Below are 23,670 nucleotides of genomic sequence, written 5' to 3'. Positions count from 1 at the left end.
GATAATTAACTTAAAGTCACTGGGTCTCTCTCATACAGCTTATTTCCGATTGAAGGGGTTGTTGTCTTTGCTGCTCTTCTATGAATTCTTATAGTTTTATTCATCTTAGATCGAGCTAAGTGACCAGAATTTTGCAGCGTATTCTAAATCAAGTCAAACCAAGGTGTTATATGTTGTTTATGTATGTATGAGTGCACGAACTCAAGAGAACGAGCGAGTTGCAGCCCTCTTGTGGCGCGAATGAGAGTGAATGGGTGTGTGCGCGAGTGCCTGCCCTCTGATGGTGTGAATGCGACTTGCTGGGTCACATTGTCAGTTGCTTGTCTGAGAGGTTTGTTATGGATGACGTGGCGTGAGGTTCTATGTTGGAGTGTTCCTTTGTGACGTGTCAGGAGGTATCCTGCAGCACTACAGTAAAGATCTCTTATGTGGACGCAAGTGTCGAGTCTGTGCTCTCTTGAACCGTCGGACTTCGTGCAACATTGGAACAGGTCTCATGAAGGGTGAGTAGTTAATCATCGTTTTGTAGTTGCATATCTAGCCAGGACGCTCTGCATCCTGTCTACCATATTCAGGGTTGTTATTGATATTCCCAGCGGGGTTTTCTTCTTTAAATTCTAGCAATGGTGGTTTTGGCATCAAAGTGTATTACCTCTCTCATCCGTTTACGCTGAACTCCATTTCCCACGTCTTAGAAAATTCCAGCAGTTAGTTCCGATCATTCTGCTTCTCCAGGCAGTCCTCCTTTAACTGGCTTACATTACATAATTTCGTACCGTCAGTAAATTTCGAGATCCTGCTAGTGAGTAGTGTGTCTCCGTCGTTGTTGTACATGATGAAAAGTATGGGTCTTAGGACTTAACCTTGTGGAACCCCATTCGTCACCTGAAGGCACTCAAATGTTTCGTGCCGTTTTTTGTTTCCTTCCCGAGAGAAAGTCCGCTATCCAGGGCCCGGGTTCGATCTGTCCTTTAGATCTTTGCTTTACTTGATAATGTTTAATGTGGTACATTATCAAAGGCTTTACGAAAGCTCCAGTATGTAACATCGAAGGGTATTTGGGAGTTGCTTTTATTATACGTATAATTCATTAATGACCATTTATTTCGAAGTTTGTGATGACGGTCGTTAGTAGTGTTATTTTGAAATCAACAATTTTGTCTTGATTATTGTTTCTAGAACTTGTAACTGGGTTGATGAGATGGTGGTTCAAGGTACATTTTCTACATGTTTTGGAATATTGGTGTTACGTTAGGTCGTTTTCAGTCATTTGGCAGACTACATTCCTGCAGTGATTCGCTGAATAGTTTGGTGATCTGAACAACTATATTGTGGTACTCTGGGGCAGACATCATTTGGACCCCATTTAGTCCGAATTTACTTTAAGGAATTAAGTACTTCATGCCATTCGGTAACCCAGTCGAAATCTTTTAGTATGTGCAAAAGAAATAACTTCTGAACATGTGGTATCAGACGAATTTTCGAGGGTAAAAACTGGGTGGAAATACTTTATGAAGAAAGCCAGTTAAGGTCCCGTTTTCTTATGACAAATGCTAAAAGTATCCTTTGTGTTGAATTCTCTTCGGCAATTGTTCATAGTCTTGAGTTTTAGTAGGGTGTCTCCTGATGGTTATAACCATCTTCCTATACTTTGTAATCTTGTTTATTAAATTCCCTGGTCTTGGTGGTTGCCACTCGAATTGCATGTAAGCCTTTCTTTTAAGACTCGATTCCTCCAGCCATCCAACTTGGGTCGTCCTTTACGCCCCTCCTTTGCTTGATGGAATTGATCTACATCTTTGCAACTCTGTTTACGAGGATTGATCGGATTTACATTACTTGAATCTTGGCATAATGTATCGAATTCAACCTGTGTAGGATTGGGTATCAATCTGGTGTTTACCTTGATATCGGTCTGGCAGTTCATAATGAAGGGGACAATATTGACATCATCTGGCTCTCTGCCTACTTCACAGGTGCTATTTCGATCTCTTGTTGTGGACTGCACTAGACATGAAATCCTACCACCACTCGCTGGGTGTCTGATCACTTGATATAGGATGCAGTCTCGTGTTAAAGCAGCTCGACTTTTTCCCTCGTGATGACCTCTCATAATGTCCCTAGTTTATGCTGGGACTGATAAAATCGTCTACAATTATTGCCCCCTTGTTAATTACAAAGATCCAATTTCAACATACAAAGTCCTATTGATTTCTGCAGTCTGGAGGATCTATACTCCATCCCAAAAATAGACTTTGAGCATCGTAAGTAATTCGATATTGAATGAATCTCGTCTAATTATGAGCTAGCTTTTAGCCCGTCATGAACTTATAATTAAACGCCTCTACCAGATTTGCGAGGCTTATCTAAAGAGAGAACGCCGCACACACGGATCACTAACCTCAACCGTAAGTTTTTTTTGTTTTTTGTGTGTGTGGAAATTGTGCATATCTCTGCTCATGCTATGATACCAGGCTTTACTGTTGGACCATATGTTGTCACGTTTGTCCGGGAAGGAAGGATGAGTGTGTCGCAATCCTTTTAAGGCCAGCTTACCAGACCTGGTCCTCCAGGGATGCTGGTCGACTTTACAGGTGTGCGAGGAAGGCTGGTGGTGGGTACCAGGGACACGGTATGAAGGGAGACTGGTGGTGAAGGCCAGGGACGTGGTGGGGAGGGAGGGTGGCAGTAAAGGCTGGGGACATGGTAGGGAGGCAGATGGTGTTGAGGGCGAGGCTCACGGTGGGGAGGGAGGCAGATGGTGAGGGCTGGGACATGGTTGTAAGGGCCGGGGCGGTGGAAAGGGAAGGCGATTGTGAAGGCCGGGAGCGTAGTAGGGAGGGAGGGTAATAGTGGGGAAAGGGAGAGTAGCGGTGAAGGCCGGTGACATGATGGGGAAAGAGGGTTGTGTTGAAGGACAGAGTATTGATAGTAAGGGCTGTGTTGGGGAGGAGGGCTGGTGTTTATGGTTAGGGATATTGTGATGAGGGCCGGGGACGTGGTTGGGAGGGAGGGAAGGAAGGTGTTGAAGGCCGGATTACGTGGTGGAGAGGGAGGAAGGGTGTAGGTGAGGGCTGGGGATATTTAAGAAGAGAGGCTGGTGGTGGTGGAGGGAGGCTGGTTGTGACGAGGGCAGGAAACATGGCGGGTCGCACAGTCGCTGTCTAAAGCCTTGAAGATATGTAGGCGAGCTCGCTGCTCTCGTATTCGAATCATGATCGTATCGGAACTGCTGTGAATCTCGAGCCAATGATTCATAGCGAGTGAACCTAGGCGCCTCGGTCTGGTATGTAGTGTTCTTATATAAGGGTTCAGGTGGCTGCTCGAAGTCCCTCTGAATCTTCAGGGAGTTTTCCTTTGAGCTGGATGTTTCCTAATTTCGTGTCTGTGGCAAATTTGGAGATTCTGCTGGTGAGTCTTCGTCTCTGTCGATGACGTAGGAGTCGAGTGGAACTCCACGAGACGTGTGAAAATACTCGGATGCTTTTACGTCTCGACCTGATCTGTCAGTCTGAAACCATGTATTATCCACGTGCGCAGGTTCGACCTCCTATGCCGTGAGCTTCAATCTTGGTTATCTTTTATAAAGTACTTTATCGTAGGCCATATGAAATCCCTTGTATTTATCCGAGGATGTTTTGGATTCCCGGTTGTCGTATCTTGGGCAGAAAACTTCAGCCAGATTTTTTTTTCTATTCCAGGAGCCATATTGATGGCCGGTTCTTAATCTGTTTTTCTCTGGGTATTTAGCGATTTTATTTCGACTTTTTCCCGGCGCTTTACCTAAGACTGAAGCGACGCCAATGTAGCGAGGGCCAGGGGTATGGTCGGGAAGCAGGCCGGTAGTGAGGGCTGGGGGTATGGTGGAGATGGAGGCCGGTGGTAATGGCTAAGGACATGTGGGGAGGTAGACTGGTAGTGAGGGCTGGGACATGATAGGGAGGGAGGGAGGATTGTGGTGGGGGCTTGGGACATCGTGGGAAGATAGGCTGGTAGGGAGGGCTGGGACATGGCGGTTAGGAAGGCTGGTGGTAAGGGCATGGTAGGGAGGGAGGGAGGCTGGTGGCGAGGGCCTGGTTAGTGTTAGTTTTGCTTCAGGATAAATCTTGTCAAGGTGGGCGAGCAGAGACGGAGACGCACCGCCACTAATGTGAAGCCATCTGTCGGCGAAGTATCGATGTAGCTGCTGGAACGGGCAGGTGTCGATAGCGAGGATAATAATGAGGTAAAAAGTTAGAATAAATAAAATAAAGCGATGCTGGACGACCAGGACCTGAGAAAGGAAGACAACTCCGCTGTGTGTAAGGAGGTGATTGGAGGCTTTTTTCATGTATGACCAGGACTGACAGAGGAGAGAGACGTATAGGTTGTCTGCAGAGAGTTGGGTGGAGGATTGGGTTGAGACAAGAGTGAGGGAGAGGCAACTCGGCAGTGCGTATAGCGATGAGTCCACAGGGAGATGGTTGGAGCTATGGGGGGTGGGTGAGCAGATACGCACGAAATCCTTTTAGGGAAGATTGATGTCTGCGCTGTGTGTGTCCCTGGCTCCGTATTACTGGGTTGTCTGTTACATGTGAGATAAGGAAACTGTGGCACAGAGACAACAAGCCTGAAGCTCATAAGCATTAATATGATTATGCTAATGCTTTATCGTGCGTGCATTTATACCTGCAACAACTGCATGTGCTTAAACGTGCATCTCTTGCTTGTAAATGTGTGTCCATCCATTGTGTATATATATACGATCACGTTTGTATACATGAATTGTATTTTATCTATACGTACATGCACTTGTTGCGTGTATGAGTACAGCAGCTCACTGAAGTCTTGAATGTCCATGTGCAAGTTCGCGGCTCTCGTATTCGAATCATGATCGTATAGGAACCGCTACGAATCTCGAGACTGTGGTTCATAGTGAGCGAATCTTGGTACTTCGCTTTGGTAACGGAGCTGTTCTGGTCAGGGTGGAGGTGACGTCGACGAACTATAATACTTTTGTGGAGTTTAATCACGTTCAATCTGATTACCACAACTTTGTGATCAAGAAGTTTATTTCACGATTTTAGGGTTTTGGATCTATTTATTGTCCAGATTTATATTATAATCGGTAGTGACCACTACCTCGCACGGAACCTGGCAACCTTCTCCTTGTCGCATAATGAAATGGTTGTTTAGAGTTAGATTGAGACAAACTTGGCAGCTTGAGCTAGGAGGCTCTTTGTGCACACTAGTCGTAGGTAATTGACTTCGCGTTCGCGTTTCCCTTGCATAGCAACACAGATCTGGGTAGTAGAGTGATGCGTTATCTTTGAAAGGTTTCCTTAAATCGAGGCTGAACATTGGAGACGAGTTTATATCCCTTATTGCTAGGTATCTAGAGGATCGCGCTCACTGTTTCCGGGAAGTCTATGTAAAGAGAGACTGATGGTGTGGTGTTATTAGGATAAACATGATCGACGAGCATGAAAATTGGTTTATTGCAGTAACATGATAGATTAGCCTTAATTAATCTGGGATATCCATACCCCATGGGCATGTAAAACTTCCTGAATCCTTGTGGGACCAGAATGGACGAGGTTCCTGCAGACACCGGGGTGGCGACGAAGACTGTCCCATGCCTCGCGTGCAGTGTCCATAATGCCTTGTCGCTTCCTAGCCTCGCACACGTTCCATTCCCGGCACATAAGTGCCCACAGGTTCCTCTATAAGGGTTTACGTCGCCATACCCTTTCGTAAGCCAATACATGTATTTCCGGGTAGGTGCTAAATTACTAACATATTGTTCTACGGTTGTGTATTGAGCACTAATCCTGCACGAGCTTCATAACATTTTGTTCTGGGATGGCCTTGACATGAACAGCAGAATGAAGAATATCCTCTAATATTTCACTGTATTGCCGGCAGTTACAGCGACCTTCAGTTTCTACCACCTCGCCAGGCATGTTTCCACATCCATCCCCAACATGGCGCACTCTGCCACTGCGCAGAAGCATTGCGAGCGCGCCAGCACAGCCTTGATCTTGCCTCAACAGAGGAAAACATTTTTTTTCATATGTGAAGATTACGTCTTCCCAGTAATCTTCTTCCAGTCCTAGATGCTGCTGGGGAAATCCAAGGTGTGCTTCCTGTGTGCTTAGTTCAGCTCTTAGCAGGAATGTGGGAACGTAGATGTTGTTCCTGGAGACGGCGTCTGGTGGTGCGTGGATGACACAGCAGCTGTAGCTGACGGGTCATGTAGACAGCAGACGTCATGGGTCTGTCCTGCTTTCCCTGCCCTATCCACTCATCCTCGAGCTTCCTCGTTATCAAGCTCGTGCAGGGTTAGTGCTCAATACACAAGCATAGAACAATATGTTGATTTAGCACCTACCCGGAAATACATGTATTGGCTTACGAAAGGGTATGGCGACGTAAACCCTTATAGAGAACCTGTGGGCACTTATGTGCCGGGAATGGAACGTGTGCGAGGCTAGGAAGCGACAAGGCATTATGGACACTGCACGCGAGGCATGGGACAGTGTTCGTCGCCGCCCCGGTGTCTGCAGGAACCTTGTCCATTCTGGTCCCACAAAGATTTAGGTTTTAGATGCCCATGGGGTATGGACATCACATTTGATCTAAGGCTAATCTATCAAGTTACCGCAATACACTACAGTGTCCCTGTTCGTCCTGATCTCTTTAATCACGCCTCTCTCTCTGTATATCAATTCCTGAAAATAGTGTAACCGATCCTTTTCATCCTCATCTAGGAGGCATACAAGGTCTCCCTCCATTGTTTGCTGTAGATTCTCGGAAACCTTTGAAAGGTAACGCATCACTCGGCTACCCGGCTCTGTGTTGCTGTGCAAGGGAAACGTAAAGTCTATTACCTATGACTAGTGAGCGCATAAATGGAAAAAAACCCTAGCTCAAGTTCCCGTGTTTCTGTTGTTAGAGATTCCGTGTAGACTTTTATGAAAATATAATCCATAAATTGATGGGCTTTAATCCCAAAACTAACGTTAACCCTCAGCACTGTGTGGCAATTCTGACAATATCATTAAACTCTACAAAAATTTCATCATTGGTTAATAATTCGCTGGCATGTCCTTGGCAGTTGCCTCACCCTCGCCAGGAAAGCTCTGGTCCAGAACGAGTCTCCAAGGTTCACTCTATGAATCGCAGGCTCGAGGTACACAGGGGTTCCGATACAGTCATGAGTCGAATACGAGATCCGTCAACTCCAATGGAGCTTCAAGACTTTACACGTTACGTATATTTTTGTGGACGTATGTATGCATTTGTTTGTGCATGTATAGGCACCTGCTACGAGTAATTATGCATCTGTTGTATGTGCATGTGCGGGCACAGATCTAGTATACATGTATACCCGTTGTGTATAAGTATTAACACACATGCTGTGTGTACACGGCAGACAGGTGTTTGCTCTTAAGGCAGGCCAGGAAATGCGACGACAAATTGTCAAAATTGTCAAAATTGAAACTTTGGAGATGATGATAAGGTTGGTGGCCTACAGCTAGTGTGACGATGGTTAGGTAATATCCATTTACCCCAGTGTGCCTGATTGTTGCCTTATACCATTACAAACTCCAGGATGTCTGGGTAACGTGGTTTAAATTCGGTTACCCCAAGATGCTTGTGTAACTTGGGTTATTATCCACAGTTACCCAGGCTATCTGGTGGATACCGTGGCTAGTATTCAGTTACCCTTATCATACCTGGATTACTCCTCTAACGCATTCCCAAGATGCTTAGATAACTTGACTAATATTCGCATTTTAAGCACGACATGCCTGGATAAACTGGCTAATATCTAGTTACCCCTGGGATGCCTGGATAACTCTCTTAATATCCCCAGTTAGCCTCGCATTACCTGCATAACTTGGTTCATATCCAGTGAACCGAAAGACCCCTGCGATACATCGCTGATAGCCTCACTTGTAGAAGGCTGGATGAAATTGATATTCGTACTTTTCTCAAGTTTGGATATTGTATAGTATCAAGGTGGCGTTGGATATCAGGATAACTTGTGGAATACATACCATTAGCCTGAGGATGCCTGGATAACAAGGATGATGTCCAAGGTTAATTTCAGGATGATGGATAACATGGATGATATCCAAGGTTAATTTCAGGATAAATGATTTGGATAAACATTCGTAGGCATCGCAGGCCTCTGATAATTCAAATGATAGCCATGTTAGGTTTCGTGCGATTAATAGATAATGTACATGTTATACATCAATATTTTAAGGATATGTAGTTCCCTTAAAAATACCTGCAACTACCTTCAAGATTCCTGGATTTAGGTTTTATCTACAACTTTAGGGCACTTTATCCTCACATCCGTCTCTTCCAGTACTGTCATCTTACTGTAGTATATTGTATTTTCCTGTAGAATGATGTACTTTAGGCTAATACGTTTTAGGCTTGCGGTTATCATTGTGTCCTGCATCACACTAGAAGGTGCTGCAAATAATGGATGATTTTTATTCATATTCGCACTCGTATTGTCCTTTATGGGTTTTCCATATATTTCGGACATATTCTATGCATTCTAATCAACCCTCGGCTGTGGCATCGTCAAGAATTCTCGAAAGGATACGTAATAATTTTCTGGTTTATATTGAGTTGGATAGTATTCATCTATGAATTTCCTAGAAATGGGATTGAATTCTAAGCAATCCTTCACCGAAAGTTGAATGAGCTTATTGTCCTCTTCTGGATTATCAGAAGTGTTCTCTGCACTTGGCCAAGGTGCTGGCGACGTGTGGCACATCAGAGGGTTGTTGAACTTCTGGTGTATGATTCGTGAGTTCCCAGAACACTATCTTGGGGGTCAATATGGGCCACACTTGTGGATTATTATCTCAACCTCGATGTGTTTTATCATTGTTGTCAGTACTGACAGCTGGGCACTGATGCAGGAAAACTGATAAACACATTCAGGAAGAGGCAAATAATCTCGTACAGACAGATGGTCCAAGAGGAAGGCATTTAAAACACGGACGAACATTGAAAGACCTAGAAACGCAGATATATAGATGCCCATAAACACAGACATTAGGGGCAGACACTTAAAAATGGACACAAATAGACATGGAGAAGCAGGCACTCAAAGGCAGACAGACACAGACGCTGAAGGAAGTGAACGCTATCAAATATTATACGTAAGCATATAGATGAAAACGGCTGGAAAGCCATTAAGAGGCAAGCTCTCATATACAGACCACCTCAAAGACAAGCTCAGAGAAAACGTACAGAAACAGACATATACAGAAGCATGAACTTGAATACATAGGCATATAGACGTGCTCAAGCACAGTCAGAAACTCTCAGGCAAACTAGAAACATGGTTGCAAAAACAGACTGGGGTACACAGAGGGTTATACACTCGTAGGTAGACTGATAATGGCAGACAACTGCAAAAAATATATAAAACCAGCTGAAGTATTCGCCAGCTGTGTTTACTTCCTATCCAGAGTGTACCTGGTGCTGTCTTCGGGGATCTTCACCCCGACCTCCCAAGGCTCAGCTCAGGCTGGTGGATATGGAGATTGGTCTACCAAGCTGATGGAAGCCGCAGCCGTGAGGCTTGCATAGCCCCTACAGCCTAGCTGGTTTGGTACACTTCGTAGGTATTTGTCCAGTACACTCCTCAACTTCGCCCCTGTGTATCCCATGCTGTTTCTGATGGTAGCTTGCTAGTGTTGAAGACTTGGGGCCGTTTACGGTGTTTTCTCATTTTGTGTGTATTGCACTTTTGGATTTTGTTAAAGTTGAGAACCATACCTTATAGGATTTTCCAGGTATAGATGATTGACATACCTCTGTCTGTGCTCCATAGAGTATAGCCTCAGAGATTTCAGTTGTGTTAAGGTTCTTTAAGTGAAGACAAAGAATTTGCTGAGAAAGATCATTTGTCAACGCTTTTATGTACAAGATGGCGAAAGAAATAGCATAATTAGTAATTTTCTATTGTCTCGATAAACTTTAGACGCTAATACTCCTGGTTTTTCCTCGAGACATGCAGGGATGAGGGATACGTTCCCTAGGGGCACTGGGGGTACAGTCCGTATGGGTACAATGTCTGGAGTTACCAGTATTTACGCGCGTCATCCCCAACACGTCACATATGCAGATTTGTTAGCGTGTTGATAGGAAACATTTATAATATGATTATAATCGTATAGTACCGGTATACTTTATCATGTATGGTGGAGAACCTAAGTTTTCTCTTTAAATCCCGACGAGTTTGGACCATGTTGCAGCATGGAACGATCAGGATATTGTCCAACCCTACGGTGAAGAACAGTCATCATCATGGCCATTCTTGTGGCCAAAAAGAGCCTGGATAATTTATCGACCTTCAAGCGCGAGTGTCTCCATCTTGCTCAGAATTACGGTCAAACGATCTGCATCCTCAACAACTGTGAGTAAGAACGAACTATAACTATGCCAACCTGAAGGTCAAGACCATCCTGGATCTTGGATACTTAAGTGGTCAGATGTCCTGGATCTTGGTGAACCACCAAGCAAGAACGGTCTGGATATTGGCCAGCTTTCAAGCAAGACGGGTCTGCATCTGCTCCAAGTCTTCACCAGCCTTCTGACAGCTTTACTCTTGGCCAATCCTCTAAAAGTGAACCAACTGTACTCTGGCCAACCCTTCAGACAAAAGCACCTAGATCTTGGCCAACACTTTGGCCAAGAATAACCTGGATCTTGGCCAAGCCTCTGGGCAAGAATAGCCTGGATCCCAGCCAACCCTTTGGGCAAGAACAACCTGAATCTGTCAACCACTCGGTAAGAACAGTCTATATCTTGGCTTGATAAATGCCTGTCGAGTACAGTGTTGTCAGTTGTCCTTCTCCCTCACCAACTAAAGTATTGCCAACTCTAGAAGCGAGGAAGACAGTTCGCGCCTTCATAAAAAAGAAATGTTTAAATTCCAATTTGATCTGACTGGAAGATGGTCATTTGTGGTGTCCTTTGTGCTGGAAAGAACTCTTGACCCAATATGGTATACATGAATCAGGTCTTGGTAGAAAGTATAGCCGTTAATACATTCCTAATTTCACATTGTATATACATATGAAACTCTGTGCTCGTATGCAAATTCACAGATGAAATGAGGAAAGATATTCTAATTATAATGCAAGAAAAAGTATGAAAAAGAATGAGAGGGAAGAACTCGTTGAGGTAAATCTTGGACAACGTGACAAGCGAGCGATCTGCAGCTGGTGCGAGACGCTCCTGTGCTCGCTCAGCGCTGAACTCTACCATAGTAACAGCAGATCATGTCTTGCTTCATCTGTGGCGGCTTCATGTTGACCCACCTCCATGTTGATCGCCTAAGCAACATACAAGCCAACTAGGATCAATACAGTATTCTGGTTTAATGAGTCGTCTAAAATCACTTGATTGGCGAGTGAAAAAGCAAGAGGTGTGGGAAACCACGTTGCATTTTCTTACACTGGACGTGGGTTGTGGTGGTGTGTGAAAGCTCAGATGTTCTATGTACCTGACCCACTACATTAAAAGTGGGAGTGGGGTAACGATGTGAATACACGGTTGAATATGGATTTAATATTTTCACATAAACACTATAAAGATCAACAGAAACAAGCTATAGAAAGCGATTAAACGAAACGGAGAGAACAAATAGTAATAGAGAAGATAAAACGCTCTTCTACGTTTTCCTTAAATGTTTTATACGCCCTGGAGACTCTTAGAAACACCATACTCTTTATCCACTCAAAAGATAAGAGAAAATAACACAACGTGTCTCCTTCCTGCAGCTCTCGGACGCCGACACACAAAGCCCTGGGAAGAGCCACGTGAAAAACAAGGGGGGAAAAAGTCGTCGTACATTTTCTATAAACTGGCAAACTTGACATAGATTCCCCGGGAAACCTCGGCTCCACAATCCCTGGAAACCGACGGAGAGGATAAAGAGCATCGCATCTTCCACCACTTTACTAACCTCGGCAGAAGATTCTTGAGCAACAACCTGTTTACATAGTCCCTCTGGTAATGACCTGTTGACACAGTACCACTGGAATGAGCATCATCAATAGACGCTCACCGTTCACATGTTACAACAGCAGCAGTAGCATCAACACAGACTAACCGTTCACTTAATATTACAAGAGGCCAAAAGTTCTATAATGATTCCATGACATTTGTAGCACCAGTGACCGCTCCTATCACGCCACTGTATCAACAGTGATACTCGACTACGTTCACATAGATTCGACACGTACATTATTACTAAACGGTAACCGTTCACATAATACCTCGCCAACAGCATCAACACGGCCCATCTGTTCTCATAATACCATGTCAACAGGACCTAACCATTCACATAAGGCCAGACTAGCAACAGCACCAAGTGGCTAGACGTTCACATACTGCTGTATCAACGGAGGGCTAACCTTTCACGTGATAGCATAACAGGAGGAGAATCGGCTAAACTGGAGCCCGCCTTAAGCCGGCAGCCCGCGGGAATAGACTATTGTGGCGACCTGGAGGTGGAGGTACCCAACACTCGAGTAAGCTCCTCTCCCAACCCAAGACCTTTCAACGGTTGTGTCGTGATAAAACGCGGATGGAAGACGTTCTTCATGGTATTCATCATCAATGAATAAGACGTTTATGGCCCATGATGAGCAAAAACTTGAATGACGGTGAAGTATACGCGAATCACAACCTCGTTTCTTGACGGAGGAGAGGCTGGAGTCTTGGTTCCTGGGAGCGTCCGGATGAAACTAAATTGGATTATTTTTTTTTTATTTGGTCTCCTACAATAATTTCCATCTCTGTATGTTCTGTCTACTAGCGTCTTCGTAGGCAGAGTGGACAGTGTAATACAAGTATAAGGTGCTGCTTACTGTAAGTATGGTGCTGATGGTTATGTTAGGTATGGTGTCTGTTGTATCAGGTGTGGGTGTCGGTTGTAGTGGATACAGTACCGATTATATCAGGCCCGGTGCTGGTTGTATAAAGTGTGGGTGTCGGTTGTATCTGCTACAGTGTCTGTTATTCTAGGCACTGGTCGGAGTTAAAGGTACGGTTTCTGATGTCCTAGTTTTAGCAACGGAGACAAAGTATTTGAAGTGTAAGTTTGAATGAAGAGAACTTTGTGGAGGTGGAGTGTTTTAGATACCTGAGAGCGGAAGTGGCAGCGAAGCGAACCATGGGAGCAAAACTGAACCATACGGCGGGAAAGGTGGCGAAGGTCCTGGGCACGTAGCAGGGCAAAGATGGGGTCTGTTTAAAATGGTCACCCGAGCAACCCCGAGTTACTTGGTCTCTAGAGAACAAAATACTCTGATAATACAGGAAAGTGCAGGCGGCTCTCTGGCGCATACGAGGCAGGTACAGTTTACACCCAGTCATCAATGGTCATGTATCTATGCCTGAGACTTGTCAACTTGGCTTCATGAACCTCGCTTGACCATTTGTTCCTTTCCTCTACTATCCATTGTATCATTACTTGTTTTAGATCTTTATCTATCTTGAATTAAATATTTTTAGTATTTTTTTCATGATCCATAAACCATCCCATTGTCCAGATATATACTTCAATGCATCACTTTGCGCCATTCGAGAGAATACAAGTATTTTCTTTTTACTGTCTTCATATGGCATACTTCTAATTGCTAGCAATGATTTCGTTATTTTTCATGGAAATCTATATCCATTCCGCAGTGCGGTGAGAGAATATCTATACCACATAATGGTAATGATTCCCTAATGCTTAGTATACCAGTCAACATTAGCGTGTTAATACTAAGTAATATTAGAATAACGTGTTAACTGTTTCGTTCATGAATACAATTTTCTCTTGGCTGTACATCTCTAAAGATAATTGCACCAAAACCATTTTCTTGCCGTCATTAACCAGTTTATAATATGATAATTTCCCTGTTCTGTACGTCTAGACTCGACTCCAAATGTAATCGGTAAAACTCATGAACAAAGTCACATTATATCACGACAGCCTGATAAGATATTTCTGTCTTCAGTCCAGTTGATATTGTGGCCTATTTTTGTGTCGACGGCAAATTTACATCCGCTGATGCCTCTGTATGTCCGTCTGTATGGAGATCTCCGATCCATACCATGAAGGATGGTGCACCAAGACGTTCCACTAACTACTGGATCCCATTCAGATTTTGCAGGTCTTCGGCTCCCTATCGGTCATCCGTGCCATAATCCGATTTAGTACTTCGGCTACTCTGTTGTGAGCTGCTCCTCCTTCTTATTTATCTCTGGTGTAGAACGTCAAAAAGAATTTTTTTTGGTGAAATCGTGATGAATGGTTACATATTGTCCATCGTCTCGTTATTCAAAGACAGAGTAAAAAAAAGAAATGTTTGCAAGAAGTGAACGTCCCCTTGTAAAGGTGTGTTGTCAATCCCTCATTATATGTTTCGTGAGCAGTAAGTACAAAGTTCTCTGTTAACCATTCCAGTAACGCTCTCGTCCTCCGTGACTCTGGCACGATACCCGACATCCACGATTTACTAAAATTCAGTCGACAGACTCTACGTTCTTGGAGGAATCTATCAAGTGCACCTCAGGATCCAGGCGAATGAAGCACAGACTCTAACTTATCCTTGGTCGACCATCATCTTTGTAATGAACTAGAATTCTACAAAATGTATAGTCCTGACTTCCCATGAAAATCTCGGTAGCTTCTGTTAACTTATCTACGTCTTTCTGCGTAAAACCTGTAGTAAAGAATCTAATAAGATATTGGCCATTTCTTCCTCGCCGTCGGTAAGCTGCTCTAAATCTGACCTAAGGCGATCATTTTTGTCTGGCGTTTTAATCTTGCGCACTGGAGGAATACTTGTGGATTAGCCTCAGCTGCAACGCTGACCCTGGGTTACCCTTGTGATTTCCTTCCACATTTCTTTATTTTTCCTGTTAGTTCAGTCATAAGAACCTGGAGATGAGAATATAGTTTTATTCCAAGAAGTGCTTTTGCTTAACTTCTTTTTTATTGTATATGTTTGCTTTATCGTATTTCTTATCCAAGGGAGTTCCTGCAGCTTCAAAGCTGCCCTACAAGCAGTAGTAGAGAAAGGCTAGACTTCTCTAGAATGAAAAGTTCTTCGAATAGACTGTACTCAGACGATGCAACCTCGCCGAAGGTGTGACTTTTCGCTCAGGGTGCAGCCAGGCAGGTAACGCACTTATGTCATATCAATCTTCCCTTTTGGACCGTCGCTTGCCGATGTAGTCTGGTATGTTACTTTCTGCACCTCCTGTGTAAAACACTGTTGACCAGGTAACAATCCCGTACGGTGGTGAGATGGTCTTCACTGGTCATGACCTCTAGGTAAGGTTGCCTGACCCCAGAGGTCATCTGCTGTTCCTCTCCTCTCTGCCCTCGAACGTGCCCTCAGAATATACCTGCACCGCCTCCCTTCTACCCCTAATATGCCCCAAAGGTCCTTACCCCTCTTCCCCCTGATGTGCCCCAGAGGTCATCTGACCCCTCCTCACACCTGCAGGTGTCGTCTGCCACCCCCCCCTTTGCCCCCCATTACGACCTACATGACACCAGTCTCCCTCCCCACTCGCCCATAATGTTGCCACCCCTCTCCCATCTAATTTGCCCTTAAAGGTCATCTGTACTTCTCCCCTCTATTAGTGAACCTCCCCTAGAGGTTAGTTCCCCTCTCTGTCCGCCTACGTACGTGACAGCAGTGGGAAGGACAGATGGACTTGAGAATTGATGGTCCATGACGAGATTATCTGCTGGCTTAACCTAAATTGTGGTAAGAACAGGAAGAGCAATCAAGAGTGCGCCTCGCCACCCACCTCTCCCGCCAGTTCAACTGTGTGAAAGTAAAAAGAAAAAAGTAAAAATCATGTAAGGAGGAAGTATACTGCCATGGAAATTTTATGGGAAAGCGTGAACGGGAAAAGTTCCCAACCAATTTTACAAACTGCTGGGCTGGATACTGGAAAAGAAAGACAGGTTGAAATATCTCTTGGTGGGGGCAAGATTCTATACTCGTAACATTATCACTGACGTATGCTAGGTATTAGCTTATCATACTGCTGTACCGTTCCACAGCTGTAAAACCTTTACTGACTTTAATCTTCACAAAGCTATTTTTGGCCAGTGAATCTCTGTTCATTGTATATAAGATTTTGTATGTTATGATGTCGAAATTATTCATCATGTTGTAATCTTGTTGTAGATCTCGTGTGAGTCTGACCTTTGTTAGTAAGGATAAATCTTGGGTCTCGGAGTCTTTAACCACACGGTTTACTCCTGAGTGATGAGATCGCTTTGGTTACTTTACAAATTTGTTTTTTTTTACTTTTTCGTCACCTTTGATCAGGTTTGGTGACCAGAAGGTAGCAAGAGATTCCTAGTCAGCTCTGGTAAGGACACAGTTTTTCATTCTTCGTTTCATATTCTATTCTCAAATTTCAGGTCCTCACTTGATAGTTTTTTTTGAAGATCTTTTTTCTTATAATCGTTTACTTTAAATGTTGTCTTCATGATTTATAGTTTTAGCGCCAAAGTGCGATATTTTTCATTTGTTTGGCGAAGTCCATTTGCCGTGTATTACATGCCATTATCAGTTTATCTGAATCTTCGGGCAACATTCCTTGGCTGGTTATGTATCGTAAGTTTGTGTCGTTTGCATATTTTCAAAATTCTGCTAGCGAGTCCTCTCTCCAGGTCGTTAATGTAGATGATAAAAAGTATGGGTCCCAGGACTGCGCCTGCGCCTTGTGGTACACCATTTGTCACCTGAAACCAGTCAGATGCTTCATATTGAATAATCTGTGTCTCTTACCGGCAGCCAGTTTGCAAACCACATTCACATTTGATTTCCTATGTTTTGAGCATGACTATCCTTAGCAGGATTCTGTGTAGCACTTTATCAAAAGCCTTGCGGATGTCAAGGTATACATCATCAGAAGGCGTTTTGGAGTTGCATTTACTATGTATTTGACCAAAGGATTCTGTCCGATATGTTAGACATTCTTTTATTCGGATATCCATGTTTATAATTGGTTATCAGTCTATCAACTGTAGATTCAACGATTTTGTCTAGTTATAGTTTTAGAAAAAGTTATTCCCAGTACAGTTGTAAAGTTAAGTGGATAGTAGTAACTCGAAAGGTATTCTCTCTATCTCCTTTCTGGGAAAAGTTATGTTTGCAAGTTTCCAGTGTTTTGGCAGTTTTTCCTCCCGCAGTGATTTGTTGGTCAGTGAAGCTATTTGCTGGCTAACTTCTTGCGGCATTCAATAGCAGATAACGTCAGGACCAGCTGGCTTGTTCACGTCAGGACCAGCTGACTTGTTTAGATTTTAATTCAAGTATCTAAGTAGCTCAGTGCACTTGGTATCTTCACGTACAATTTTCATTTACTCTCCCAAGAAATGTAGTTTGTTCTTGTGGTATATTAGACGAACATATGATAAACATCGAATCGAAGTACCTTTTAAAGGAAATTGATTTCCTCAGACTCGCAAGTTAAAGCTGCCATTATTATTGGGTAATGGATCTAAAGTGTACTTTGTTTTTCTTTGCTTCTTGCGTATCTAGAGAATTCTCTTGTGTTTTTCCTCAATGATTATATTTTCCCCTTCCTACAATATCTTTTTCATTCAAATACATTTCATGTTCGTGCTTCCTCCTAGTTGACTTACATAACCTGTAACGTTTTCTTCCGACATTTAAAGTCCTGAATTCCTTACCCAACCTACCTACCTACCTGGCTCTTCCTGCATTCAATCCCTCTCCAGTTTCCCAGGAACGCTGACCCTCGTAAGGTATCCGAATGCTCTTCCCAGGGTTTGAATCTGACCCGTGGTGCATAGTACACAATTGTCAACACACTCGTCACACTTATCGGGGTTGCGATGGATCAGAGGTCGTTATTCTGGTGGCTCGGGTGGAGATAGGTGGGTGGAGCTGATCGGCTGAGGTGATCGCTCATTGGCTGCTTGGTTGGTAAGGTTCATGTGGCGTTTTGAGGATGGATGGAAGGATATGAAAATGTCTTAGCATTCGACAGGTTTGATGAGCAGAACTAACGGTTTAAAGAACTGTGGAAGAGGTAATAGCAACGTGTAGAAAAACTTTGTTCATATGTAAAGATGTAGATTATAAAACCAGATGTAGAAGATTCAAAGACCAGCAACACCTTCAAAGCAAGACTAGACAATTACTTTAGGGATATCTGATGTGAATGAATAATCCTGATCCAAAAAGTGTTTCAACTTGTCATTCTTGTCAAATGTCAGCTCAGCAACAGATCGCGAAGTTAAAAGGATATTCTTCGTGCTCGCAATTCTCTTTGAAAGTTCCATTGCAATACACGTTTCCCATACTGTTTGGTGTGTCTTCTCACCATTTTTGTTTTTTCGTGCTGGGAGTTAAGCAAGATGGAGATGTGTGTGTAGAGTTGCTTTCTCCTTTAATGTCCTGTCTCTACAGTAATTCAAAACAAAGCTAAAGATAACTTCATCTACAGTGACTCCTATTACCTATCCCTCTCACGTACTCCCATTGCCCTTCCCCACAAAGAAAAACGAACCTTCACACACACACCCAACCTTCACTCACCTGCTGCCATTACTGTCAGCGTCTCCTGCCTCTCCTCACCTACTGCCTCTCGTACCCTTACTGTCAGGTCACAAAGGCCCGCCTCTCCCCACCTGCTGCCTCTCCTACCATTACTGTCAGGTCGCCAGCACCTGCATCCTTCTTGAAATCGGGTTGTCTCTCTGTGTTCTTCTTATCTCGACTTAAAATGCTGTTTCAGGGCGATAGAGAAATTCTGTGTGGTGCTGCTTTTTACTTGACACTTACCCACTTACGAAGGGATAAACTTCTTTGATATATGAACAGAGAATATTGTCACATGACAAGCTCTGATAAACTGAATCAAATCCATGTCTGAATAAAGCTTAGAATCTTTAGGCTTCATTGTTGTCTATCATATTAGTCCAGTTGGTTTGTTTAAGGTTGACATACCTTGCAATTCGGTGCTTATGGTATAAGGGCCAGACAGATGTGTTAAGTCATTCCGTCTGGCTCGCAGAGAAGTGTTTGAGGGTTAGACCCGTCTTCCATCATTTTCCAGAGTCGCACTTTACTCCAAACCTTCCTCATATGTGTAGGTCAACCTTCCGTCTCCAACTTTCCACTGGCTCCACACCTTCCTCATATGTTTGTAAGCAGCGATACCACAAGAGCCTCGTGTTATGTGTGGTGCACCGAGTGCGCTAGACTGTGTTGGCCAAAGCACGGCATCATTAACCCTCAAGCAATACACACCAGACACACGTCCCTTGCTCTGAAATACAAGTTCATAATCAAATGGTCGCAGGAGAAAATCCTGCGTGTGGTTTATTGCATGACGGATTAATATGTGGTACTACACTCTCCAGAGTAGCAATAATCTGACAGTAAGGGTCACGACGGCCATAAATATTATCCCGATCTGGGCAACAATAATTCCTGCCTGGTCCCCTCTCGTGTCAAGTCTCTCGAATTTCAGCGTCTGGCGAGGTCCGGAGCTTCACCAAGGACCGACCTGTTGGTGTGTGGCTGTGTTGATCTCTACAGACATCAGTGTACACCTCTGTGGTGGTGGTATAATACCCCAGGCACGGCGTGGCCGCACACCGTATTACTTCCGGGGTGTTCCGTGTTCCACGTGTGCTCCGTGTTCGCCATGTGACTTTTTCTCTCCGCTGGTCAAGTGTTCTGCGTGTGCTCCATGTTCCCCCGTGTGGCCCGTCTTCCTTGCGTGTCCCGTGTACCCTACAACCCTCGTATGTCACGTCTCCCGTGTCCCTCGTGTGTTCCGACTTTCCCGTGTTCCCCCGGTCTGGTTAAAGTTTATGACGTATGAACCACGACAGGCACAGCCACTGGGGAACAATAGCAGTGTGGGCTGCTGGGAGAACTTATGACTCGGGGATGAGGACACACCAGTCTTCTATCGACAAATATTTTTATCGTCGTCTTTCTCACTTCATAAAACTTAATAGAAATAAGTCAGATCTCCAATAAATGAAACATGGAAATGTATTACGTATATCTTAGACTGAATATATGAATGTCTTCAGTATGAATATCTTTGTCGAGAATAGTTTGATATTCTTTATCAACTCCGCAGTATACATGCTTAATGCACAGCGTCGCATGTCTCTACCATGTCTGCAGTCTGCAAGTCGAACACCTACACCATGTGTGTGTACAGCATCACTATATCGTATGGTGTGAACTGAACCTGGCACTGTATGTCACCTGCGTGCACAGCGTCCACGCGTCATGTGTCCAGGTGTTGATCATCGCGCACCACACACGTCACTTTCGTAGTAGAGAGCAAGACGGTATCTTGCTGTATCTGAGAGACGGTGTTCTGCCACCAGTGGTACACATCATCACCCACAGGTACCAGGACAGAGTCAGTGGGGTACGAACATACCAAAGTTGACCCATCACTGAGAACTCCATAGTAATACATTGATGTATAAGAAATAATAAGGTTTAAAAAGAAGAATCAATTTATAAGGCCAAAGAAAGCACTAGAGTATACAAGGAGAGAGTAAATTCTTAGGAAGATATTTAATGGTCAGTCAAAATATACGACCTTATAGCAGGATGAAAATGAAATTCGCCTACCGAGCAATATCGTCATTTTGATATGATGACCGACATGGCAAGTGAAAAACATGCCCAAATTAATGCCATTTCTGGTGAAAGAAAAAAAGCAAAAGAAAAAATATCAATCGGCGCTCCGCAGGTGTTTGTGATTTTGAATTTATTGGAAAAATTGTATAAGAAGGAAAGACAAAATGAAGCATCATAAAAGCCAATACTCGAGTGTCAGGTCTCCACACACAAACTTTGGGAAGCTGCAGACCAACCCGTGCCAGGGGAGCAAACTTTGGATGTGGGATGACGCATGCAGACAGTTCGTCAGAACAATGGCCAGAATGATACCTAAAGAATAGATACAGAATAGCGATACCGAGGAGCATAGAGAGGGATTGTTGAGGGGAGGTAAAGCCAGGAGGATCAGTGACACCGAAGGCTTTTGATCCAGTACAAGTTAAGATGGAGGATGAGCCACCTCAGATGTGCAAGCAGTATTCCCCACTTGGGAGAAAAGAACTCCTGCAGATGTGAAACAGCTGCCCAGAAGAAAATAGTTACGGCACCTGTACAACACTGTCAGCTTTCGGGAAGATGACTTTGTCATGTTGATATTGTAGAGTTCCCAGGACAAGAGAAGATGAAATGGTTTTGCCCAACATGTATATATCATTACAAGGTTGCTGTATGATGATCTCGAAATGAGCAGAGGGAAAACAAATCGTTCTCAAAGATATATAGAGAGAAATTGCGTTTTAGACCTTATACATTTTACAAGGTTACCGCTTCACCATTCCGAAATGCTGCACAGGGCCGAAATGACGGAGGAAGTATGACCAGTAAGAGAAAGAGAACGAGTGATCAAGGAAGGAAGGCAGGAAAAGTGATATGAAGTATTCAAAGTGGAATCATCAGCGTCAAAGTTAATAGGGGTAGAAGTAGAAGCGAAAAGATCGTTTACTGCAAGAGAGACTAGGTGATGGGACAGATTCTGAGGAACACCACTATTGATAGGAATGGAGGGCAAGTGGCTCCATCGACGACTGTTACAAAAAGGAAACTGTGCATTAGAGAACAAAGAAACCAAAAGAAGGGAGTTTAGAAAGCAGAGGCTTATGTCACGGCCTTGTCCATTGCTTTGAGGCGTCGAGGGATACGACTAATGCTTGGTTAAAATCCCTAATAAAGAAGGACCGGAGGTGAATCACATTAGACTCAAGAGATCACCAGTAGACCTAGGTCTACGAAATCTATACTGGTGATCGAAAGGAAGGGAATGGGATTCTTGAGTTTAAAAAGGTGAGAATTTCAAGACTTTGGGTGTAGCAGAAGCGGGAGCAGCAGGGCGATAGTTGGAAGGTTTAAAGCGGTCTCCTTTCTAAGGGATGAGCTGCACCAAGGCTGCTTCCAAGCGGAAGGGAAAGTTTGTTTGTTTAAACCGAGGCGAAATAGACGAGCAAGGGTTGGTGCTAGCTCAGAGGCACACTCCCATAGAACTCGAGAGGGTATGCAGTCTGAGACATGTACTTTGTCTGGAGTTGGGAGAATACCTGGAAGACCCTGCGTGATGAGAATGTACGAGTCTTCACAGGTTCAGTGGGAGGAGATGGGAGCAGACGATTAGAAGCTGAATGATATGAAATAGAGGAAAACAAGGTACAAAAAAAAAGCAGCTTTATCAGCTGGAAAGTTGGCAATAGATTGAACAGGTCTGAGTAAACGAGGAAGATTTGATAACAGAACTTGTAGTTGTTTATGGTTAAAGACCAATAAATATTTGATATGCGAGGAGGAGTTAAGTCGGCACTGTTTTTTCGTGAAAGTGCGCTTGGCTCTTCGTCGGAGCAGTGTCTTGCAATGACCTGAGCGGAAATAAAAGCGTAGTGGCTTTCAGAGGGAGCAAAGACTTTCATGGTCTAGTACGTACCGTATCTGATGCAACAGGCATCAGAGCAGCAGCGATCAAACCACGATTGAGGAGGAAAAGATTTTAAAGAATATGGGATCTAGGAATCCATCCCATCCAAGATAACCTATGGGATGCGTTCAACACACAAGGCATCCCGACCAGAGATAGTACCCATTCCAGGGAAAGTGAACGTTTTGAAGCTTAGCAAAGATAGCCGTCAGTTCTCTCAAAGAATTAAAGATGGCGTTTCGAGTGAGGACCCCAAAGGGAATAAAAATAGTGTTTGAATAATGGGAGAGTTCGGAGGTGAAGTTGATGTGTTAGAAGAGTGGCCGTGACGATTGGGAACTAAGGTTGTGTCTAATTGTTTCAGATGATTAAAGAGGACAACAGAAGGCTTCGGCTCCACAGCAAAAAGGATCTCTGCGTGTGGCTATGGCGAGAGCAGAGCCTCGTGGTAAGAAGCCACAGTCGTAAAGTTGTACACAGACAGAGCAGTGTGAAAGGGAGATGAAATCGTATGTAGACACTTCATGTGAAGGGAGAAGTGAAGTCATTATCATAGGTGGTGGCTCCCACTGTTAAGGCTGAGGTGGGTGTTCCTACTGCTGAGTGTGAGGTGGGGATTCCCACTGCTGAAGCTGAGGAGTTTGTTCCCACTAGTGGCTAAGGCTTTCCCATACTGCAGCCCGTCTTACCTCTAGTGTCTGATTAACGGAAGGCCTACCTAGTCCCGTCGCTGACGTTGTCGGGATCTGGCTATGCTGCAGACGGTCTTTTGCCCTCTACATCCACCACACACGACCCATGTAGCCCATAATACGTCCTTCCTGGAGCTCTGGAAAACATAACCCTTACCTACTCGCCAAAAGACTGACTATCCTCGATAGCTGCTGTACCTTCGGCTCTGCAAATGTATCCTTTACAACTCCCACAGGAGAGACTCCTCCTGGCATCTGCTACACCGTCTGTTCTGTGAGTCTCTCCTACGCATCTAAGGCAGGATACAGTAATACCCTCAACTATATCGTCATCCCGACCCCTCTCTCCCTCGCCACCTCCCCACAAGAAAGACTTGCTCCGGCTGCTGCTATACTTTCGGCCAGG

General features: G+C 44.2%; 1 protein-coding gene across 1 annotated transcript in view; it reads left to right on the top strand.

Annotated features, from left to right (window-relative positions):
* The first annotated feature begins 363 nt into the window (after positions 1 to 363).
* The window catches only part of LOC139751591 (protein turtle homolog B-like), a 900,734-nt gene continuing 877,427 nt past the window's right edge, over positions 364 to 23,670 (top strand). The window contains exon 1 of the mRNA XM_071667192.1: positions 364 to 503. The gene's annotated coding sequence lies outside the window, so the exon portion shown is untranslated. The remainder of the gene's footprint in view (positions 504 to 23,670) is intronic.

The sequence above is a fragment of the Panulirus ornatus genome, chromosome 11 (assembly GCF_036320965.1).
Source record: "Panulirus ornatus isolate Po-2019 chromosome 11, ASM3632096v1, whole genome shotgun sequence".
Classification (NCBI taxonomy): domain Eukaryota; kingdom Metazoa; phylum Arthropoda; class Malacostraca; order Decapoda; family Palinuridae; genus Panulirus; species Panulirus ornatus.
Note: the sequence above shows the minus strand (reverse complement) of the source record. Positions and strands in the feature narration are given on the sequence as shown.